Raw genomic sequence first — 8,142 nt, 5'->3', positions numbered from 1 at the left:
CAAAATGGATCCGAAATTGGGCTTGTAAGTAGGAGGTACAAGGTGATGGCAGAGGGTTTTTGTTTTGGAAGCCTGTGACCAGTGGTGTACCACAGGGATCAATGATGGGATCCTTGCTGATTGTTTTGTACATTAATGGATTGGAGGTGAATGTAGTTGGTATAATTCATTCATTTGCAGATGACACCAAAATTAGTGGCATTGTTGATAGCGAGGAAGGTTGACGGTCTCGGGCTGATATTGAACAGCTGGTAAATCGGGCAGAGCAGTGGTAGATAGAATTTAATCCTGATAAGTGTGAGGGGATGCTTTTTGGTAGTTCTAATAAGGGAAGGATATGGACATTGACTGTTATGTCCCTAGGGAGTACTGAAGGAAATAAAGGACCTTGATGTACAAGTCCATAGACCATAAGACATAGGAGCAGAAATTAGGCCACATGGCCCATTGAGTCTGTTCCGCCATTCAATCATGGCTGATAAGTTCCTCAACCACATTCTCCCACTTTCTCCCTGTAACCCTTGATCCTCTTGATAATCAAGAACCTATCTATCTCAGTCTTAAATGTACTCAATGACCTGGCCCCCACAGCCTTCTGTGGCAGTGAATTCCATAGATTTACCATTCTTTGGCTGAAGAAGTTTCTCCTTATCTCCGTTCTAAAAGGTCTGCCATTTATTCTAAGGCTGTGCCCTCGGGTCCTAGTCTCTCCTACCAATGGAAGCAGCTTCCCAGCATTCACTTTGTCCAGGCCATTCAATATTTTGTAAGTTTCAATTAGATCCTCCCCCATCCTTCTAAACTCCAATGAGTATAGTCCCAGAGTCCTCAAACTTTCCTCATATGTTAAGCAGGCCCCTGGAGGTGTCAGCGCAGATAGGCATACAAGATGCTTGCCCTCATGAGCTGGAGCATAGAATATAGGAGCAAGGAAATGTTGTTACAAATAGAGAAAACATTGGTTAGGCCACAGATGGAACACTGTGTGCAGTTCTGGTCACCACACTATGGGAAGGATGTGATTGCACTGGAGAAGGTGCAGAGGAAATTCACCAGGATATTGTCTGTGATGAAAAGTCTCAGTTATGAGGAGAGACTGGATAGGCTGGGTTTGTTTTCCCTGGAGCAGTGGAGGCTGAAGAGAGATCTGATTGAGGAGTACAAAGTCATAAAAGACATAGACATGGGTAGGTTGTGAGAATCTTTTCCCCATGGCAAATGCATCTAAGGCCAGAGGGCATAAGTTTAAGGCGAGGAGTAAGTGGTTTCAAGGAGATCCAAGGAATTTAGTTTTCACACAGACGGATACATTTATGGAACTTGCTGCCCGAGAGGTTGATGGAGGCAGGTACTCTCACAACATTTAGGAATACCTGGATTAGCACTCAACATGCCAGGGCATAGTAGGCTATAGACTCAGTGCAGGAAAATGGGATTGGTATAGTTTGATGTTTGTTGGTTTGGCATAGATGGACCGAAGGGCCTGTTTATATGCTGTATGATTCTATAACTGAATTGGAGTCAAAGACTGGCAGAGAGCACTATAAGGAAAGAATCTATCTTTTAAAATAAGAAGTACTTCAGGTGTAGCCGAGGTACAATCCCTGTTGTGTTATTTCCCTTGTGCAGTATGTCAGTATGTACCTTTAGGAGACATGGTACTGACATTATTGCTGTTATCCTGGCATGTCTCCTGAGGCTAATAATGCCACAGACTCCATTCTACCCTGGAAGCATGTGAAGCATGAAATGCTACCAGAAGCTCAGAAACATTGAAAATAGGAACAGCCTTTTGAGCCTGCTCTGCCATTTAGTATGATTGTAGCTGACCATTCACCCCAGAACCCGGTTCTTCAATTTTGCCCTGCAACGTTTAATCCCTTTGCCCATGAAATATATCTCCTACTTGCAAGCATTTTGTGTTTTGGCCTCAATCGCTCTCTCTGCTCAATGCTTTCTGTTGCAACTTAATGTGTGGTTAGGACTGTGGGCTGGAATAAACATATATTAGATTCTGCAAAACTCTGTAGCCTACAACCCAGCATCTAATGTTCCAAGTGATAATGGAAGGATTGCTGTATCAAATGTCCTTTAGGGATGGAAACTGCCATCTTTACCTGGTCTGGCCTACATGTGGCTGCAGACCCACAGCTATGTGGTTGACTCTGAACTGCCCTCTGGGCAATTAAGGATGGATGATAAATGCTGCCTAGCCAGCGACACCCTCATCCCGTGAATGAATAAAGGAAATATGTTGGAGGCAAAATCACATCATTCCGGTAAGAGGAAGTAGCAGAGCAAAGAAATGCATACCTCCCTCCATCACCCAAGAGGGACAGAGCAAGACAGAGCAGAAAAAGTGGAAAGGAAATGCTTTCAGAAATGAGACGAAATTAAAAAGTCAGGTTGATAAGGGCATGTTAGTTCAAGAAAGCCACCACAGATTTATTATGGACAAATCAGGTTTAACTTGCTGGATTCTTTGGCAAGGCAACATGGACTGTTGATGAGGGATGTGCAGCTAAAGTGGTGAACATCTGCTTCCAAATGTAGTCCACTTCAGAGACCTTTTAGCCACGTTAGTGCTTGTGGGATAAAGGAAACTTTAGCAACATGGACATGGAGCTGGCTGAGTCACAGGCAACAAGAGTGAAGAGGCAAGCAATTACTTGTTTCAGACCAGAAGGAAATCTATTACAAGGGGAGGAGCTGCAATCTGTGGTTAACTAAAAAAGTAGCTAAAAATCAGATCTAACTGAAAGAAAAAACATGGAAGTATCCAGAGAGATAGGGAGACTGGAAAGAATACAAAAAAAACCAGCAAAAGAATGATTAAAAGATTAATAGGAAGGGGGTAAACTTCTAGAAATATCAAACGTGTTAGCAAGAGTTTCTGTAGAAGGTTAAAAAGAAAAGGAGGTAACAAAGTGAACGTTACTCCGACAGAAAGTGAGGCTGGGGAACTAAGGAGATGGGAGATGAATTGAACAGAAATTTAGCCTTAAGCAGTAACAGAAATTGCTGGAGGACCTCAGCAGGGTCTGGCAGCATCTGTGGAGAGGAAGCAGAGTTAAAGTTTCAAGTCCTGCGATCCTTCTTCAAGATTGATAGGAGCCAGGAGAAGGTGGTGTATAAATGCTGGTCTTCGTTGTAGGGGATAACGTGACATCCCAGAAATAGCCATAAATCAAGAAAAGGAAGGGAGGGACAAATTAAAGATAATTACCATCACCAAATATTTGGAACTGTGGACTGAAAAGCCCCAGGGTCCTGATGGACTGAATCCTTGGGTCTTAGGAGCCTACAACAGAGAAAAAGGCCATTCAGCCCATCAAATCAAAGAAAACCACCTAACTATTCTAAACTAATTTCCCACTACTTTCCCTGCAGGTTTCAGCATCACAAGTGCACATCTAAATATTTCTTCAATATTATGAGGGTTTCTGCCTCTGCTACCCTTACAGGCAGTGACTTCCAGATTCCCACCACCCTCTGGGTGACAAGGTTTTTCCTCACATCCCCCTCTAAACCTCCTGCTCCTTATGTCTAAACAGAAAACATAGTACAGGCAGGGTCTGCATCCACTGACGTTCAGAAGGGTCTGTTGATTGAAAGGTATAAAATTCAGGTGGATTCAGGGTGGATGTGGAAAGGATGTTTGCTCCTGCGGGAGGAATCAGAACTTGGGGGTTAGTGTTTAAAAACAAAGTGTTGACCCCTTGATGCAGATGATAAGGAGTCTTTTTCCTTTCCTCTCGGTGCATTGTTTGCCTTTGAAACTATCTTCCTCAAAACGTCGTATAAAAATAGAAACACGGAATAGAGCAACAGCAGTAGGCTATTCAGCCCTTCGAACCTGCTGCACCATTCAAAAGTATCATGGCTGATCATCCGACTCAATTCCCCCTTCCCACTTTCTCCCCCATACCCTTTGATCCCTAAGGACTATAGCTAACTCCTTCTTGAAAGCATTCAATGTTTTGGAAGCAGAGTCTTGGAATTTTTTAAAGCAGAGTTGGATAGATTCTTGAAAAACAAGGATTTGGGTGTCAGGGTATTTGGGAGTTGGATGGGAATGTGGTGTTCAGGCTCCTGGCGGATGAGCTGTGATCCTATGAAATGGCAGAGCAGACACAAGTTGCCACATTGCCCAAGCCTACCCCTAACCTGTATGCTGCCTTCTCCTACGTTTGTATATAATGGGGATAGACAGGGGTCTCTTCCAGGACCTGTTGGCTTCCCTGATTAACAAAAGTGACACAGATCTGAATGTACGAGACACAGTTTCAACTTTTGTGGGTGAGACACCGCTTTTGAGGGATTGTGAAGTACTGGCGGTGGTAGTGTTAAACATCAAAAGGACAAAGACAGAATGGATGGACACATGGCATGCAAAAGTCAACGCTGAGAAGCGTGAATTTATCCATTTTGGCAGCAGGTACAAAGGCAGGTAATATTAAACAAAAGGATGTAATTCCAAGTTGAGTGCAGAGATAGAACCGGGGATCTGACCACAAATCATTGAAGGTGACATGGCATGTTGAGAAAGCAGTGAATAAAGTTTGTAGCATCGTGTGCTTTGAGCATAAGTGCATAGAGAATGGAAAGCAAGGTCTTTATGATGAACTTGTACCAAAAAATGACCTCAACTGTAGTATCGTGTCTTAATCTGGGCAACACATTGCAAAAAGGATGCAAAGTCATTAAAGAGTGTCGTGTGAGATTTTACGAGAATTCATTCCTGGGTATATTTGAGAAGATGGAGCTATTTTCCTGGGAACACTAAAAGGAGATTTGGTCAAAGTGTTCGGAATTCAAGTGGGTTCAGGAGCAGGGTAGAAGAGTTGGGGAAAACATTGTCCCCTGGAGCAGAGGAATGGAAAACCAGACGTGCCTGATTTCAGAAGAAAGGAAGAAAACTCAATTCCATGCAAGGGAAAGTTGATTTGATGCAGCAAATGCATAAGATATGGACAGTCCTGCCTACAGCAAGGGATGGGCTGATTTGGAGTCTTCAAAAATGTAATGGATGTTTAGCCCAAGTTTGTTTTTAAAAAATGCAAGTCTATTGAGAAAAGGATGGGGGAGACAGAGTTAATGAGTTGCTCTTGTGAGGAGGGGATCGAGAAGCAATGGACCTTCTGTTGTGTCTACAGCACAATAAAAGGCACTTCAGCCCTTCAAGTCCACATTGGTCATAAACTATCACCTTACTGTTCAAATCCCATTTTCCACAATGTGGCCCATAGACCTGTATGCTTTGGCATTACAAGTGCACATCTAAAAACGTCTTCAACATTATGATGGCTTCTGTCTCTACCACCCTTACGGATGATTCCCAACCCTTCTTGGGTGGAAAAAAATCCTTGCTCACATCCCTTCCAAATCACCTGCCCCTTACCTTAAATCTATGCCCTCGATTATTAATTCTTCCACCGAGGGGGAGAAAGTTCCTTCCTGTCTATTCTATCCTTGACCCTCCTAATTTGATACATCTCAATCGTGTTCCCACTCAATTTTCTTTGCTTTAAGGAAAACAATCCCAGTCCATCCAATCTCTCCTCATAACTGGAACTCTCCAGCCCAGGGAACATCCTCTGCATCCTCTCCACCGCTATCACTTCCCTCCTAGAATGTGGATTCCACGTGCTGTGCTAAAACTATACTGAATTCTGTTACCAGAGAAAGATTTTTGTGTCATGAAAAGGATGTGCTTGGGCTTCAACTAAGTTGCATTTGATGTGACTGCAGACTGCAACCAAGATTAGTAAAGAAATCATAGAACAGATTAGAATGGTTAGGCTTTTGTTTTTGACCAACACAGGCTTGATGGGCTGAAGGGTCTTTTCCTGTGCTGTAGGCCTCTACGTCTCTGTGGCTATAGATCTAACAGTGTCCGAGAAACAGACTATATAGTTACAAAATGCTATTTGCTTTCAGACTCTGTGCCACAGACAGAATGTGCCACATTTTCCCAAATGAGTTAGTTCTCAACTGACTCCTGTATTTTATTCAGGTTATTTAACAAAGAGCTGACATGGAGTTCTGAACATCCTCTTCAATTCCTTTCTGAAAATTTCATCTGAGTTACAACATAAATGCAGGTGTTTGTACAGCAGCTGGAAAGTTGGAACAGATAACCCATCTGCTGCAGAACATAGCCAGGAGCATTTGCATCAGTGTAATAACAGGTCTTTGCAATTCGGTAATGAAGGAAATTAATGACATAGGGTATCCACAGTGCAATAAAGCTACCCGATATGGCAAAGAGTAAAATCGTGGACTTCCTCCGATTCTCTGTTTCCACATCCACCTGTTCTCCTCCTTGTTTGGACAACAACCCTTTATGTACTCTATTGGCCTGTAAAATGTGTCTGGCCATCAGAGAGTTAAAAAGCAAAATAAAGAAAAAAGGCAAGAATGGGATTAGGATCCGATGGAGCCAATCATATGCAACCCAGACATGCGAAGTGTAAAATATGGGTTTTGACTGGCACTGCCATGGTATGTTGTCAATAATGTAGACACATTTAAAACTAAAAAAAAACAGGGGATGTTCTTCAGAAAAAACAGAGGAGTTGCCACTGCAATTACCACAGCTGCTGTCCTTGGGACACAATATCTTAATTTCAGTTTCTGGCAACAAATCGCTATGAATCGATCAAGAGTGAAAGTGACTATTAACCAGACAGAAGTGTCCCTCACAGCACAGATCAGGACAATGAGAGTGCTGCACCCTGGCGTTGTTTTTAGGGAATTTTTTGGGAAGTAAAAGGAAACAGAGTGATTCAGTATCACTTCTGTAATTTGCCACCAACAGATCTGCCACTGCCATGGCCATTAAGTACAAGAGTGATGCATTTGGAGAGGCCACATTTTCCCTGAGAGAGAATGTAGATCATCATTAAGTTCACTGTAAGGAGCAAGAAAAATGGCAAGTACAAACGAGGAGAAAATCTCAACAGAAAAGACTTGAAGTTGGCAAAGGTACCAATGCTTTCCACATGACTAAGTTAATGAACTTAGATTTACAGCTGAGCTGCTGTTGTTCCTTCATGTGTTTAAGCTGCATAGCAGATCAGCCAAACTCAGTGATCAAAGTCCATTTTAATTATTGTCTTTTAAAATAAAACCTTTTCAGACACGTTATGCTCCATTGCAGTTGGGTCTTCCAATGCATGACCACTGCCCCGAATTCCTTCTCTGGCAAGGTGACTTGCAGCTCGAAAGATAAGTTTATCACCAAAAGCTTCGTCCTTTATGTTGGTGGAGTGGGGGTGCTGGTAGTGGAATGGAGAGGACCAGTTGAATGTTCTGTCTCTTAAGAAAAATCTTCTAAAGATGACTTTGTTTTGTGCTCCACAAGGCTGCCAAACCTGCTCTGTATTTCTCTTCTGTTCACCTGTGCTTTAGCTCAATGCCAAACAGCTAGTGTGTCAGCTCTGTGTTAATGTAGAAACAAGCAGACATTTGGAGCACAGCAAACTCCCACAAACAACAGTGTGTTGAATGCCAATGTAACGGTTTTAAGCTACATCGTGGGGATAAATATTTGTCTGCTTTTGGAGACATTCTCGTCTCTTTTCACCCTAACTCAGGAACTTACAGCAGCTCTCACACCCCTCCGTATCACAGCAACCACTTCTAGCCTCTGCAGACCTCTGTGTCTCTATAACAATCTCCTAACTCTCTCAATCATTGTAACCTACTCCAACTCCACACCCCTCCCTGTCTCTGTAACTTCCTCCAGCCCCGACACACCTCCTACCTTTGTAACCTCCTCCAGCCCTTACATCCCTCTCCATCTCTGTAATCTCCTCCAGACCCTACAACCCCTCCCTATCTCTGTAACCTCCTACAGCCCATGTAACCCTCCCTATCTCTGTAAAATCCTACAGCACCTACACCCCCTCCCTAAATCTGTTATCTCCTCCAGCCCCTACACCCCCTCCCTATCTCTGTAACCTCCTCCAGCTCCTACACACCTCCTTATCTCTGTAACCTCCTCCAGGCCCTACACCCCCTCCCTATTTCTGTAACCTCCTACAGCCCCTACACACCCTCCTTATCTCTGTAACCTCCTCCAGCCCCTACACCCCTCCCTATCTCTGTAACCCCCTCCAGCTCCTACACACCTCCCTA

This window comes from Rhincodon typus, chromosome 45, assembly GCF_021869965.1.
Source record: "Rhincodon typus isolate 14 chromosome 45, sRhiTyp1.1, whole genome shotgun sequence".
Taxonomy (NCBI): Eukaryota; Metazoa; Chordata; class Chondrichthyes; order Orectolobiformes; family Rhincodontidae; genus Rhincodon; species Rhincodon typus.
Note: the sequence above shows the minus strand (reverse complement) of the source record.